Raw genomic sequence first — 660 nt, forward strand, 5'->3', positions numbered from 1 at the left:
GGTGCTTGATGCTGAGATGCTGACTATAGTTCCAGGGGAAGGAGCTTGGTGGGGCCACGTTCGTTGCCTCTGTAACGGTTCACTGCAAAACAAATGCTGAACGTTATTTCACTTTTTGCCTTTTTTGTAAAAACAGAAATCCTCTTTGGATTTCTTTCAGTTAGTGAAAACAGGTACCGATGTACCTTTTGTAAAAATGAAGACGGCATAACGCAAACTTCCGAAAAGCGGGGAATACCTGTGTATTCATACAATGAAATACTATATAGCAAGAAAGATGAGCAAACTATAGCCACACAAAACAACATGGGTAAATCTCACAAAAATAATGTTGAATAAAAGAAGCCAGAGACAATCTATAGCCATGCCACCCTGAACAAGCCCGATGTCTGATCTCGGAAGCTAAGCAGGATTGGGCCTGGTTAGTACTTGGATAGGAGACCACCTAGGAAGGCCAGGTGCTGTAGGCATAAAATAATAATAATAATAAATAAAATAAAGTAAAATAAAGCCAGGCACGAAAGACTAGATTCAGTGTAATTCCATTTATATAAACTTTGAAAACAAAACCGTAGTGTTCAAAGACGCACACTATAAATAAAGCTGGGAAGTAATTACCATAAAGGCCAGGCAAGTGCTGACCTCTAGAGGGGAGAAGGA

The 660-nt window shown here is 39.8% G+C and overlaps 1 pseudogene; it reads left to right on the forward strand.

Moving 5' to 3' along the window:
* Positions 1-354: 354 nt before the first annotated feature.
* LOC112484929 lies at positions 355-470 on the forward strand (annotated as a pseudogene).
* Positions 471-660: the final 190 nt, after the last annotated feature.

The sequence above is a fragment of the Pteropus alecto genome, unplaced genomic scaffold (assembly GCF_000325575.1).
Source record: "Pteropus alecto unplaced genomic scaffold, ASM32557v1 scaffold28, whole genome shotgun sequence".
Classification (NCBI taxonomy): domain Eukaryota; kingdom Metazoa; phylum Chordata; class Mammalia; order Chiroptera; family Pteropodidae; genus Pteropus; species Pteropus alecto.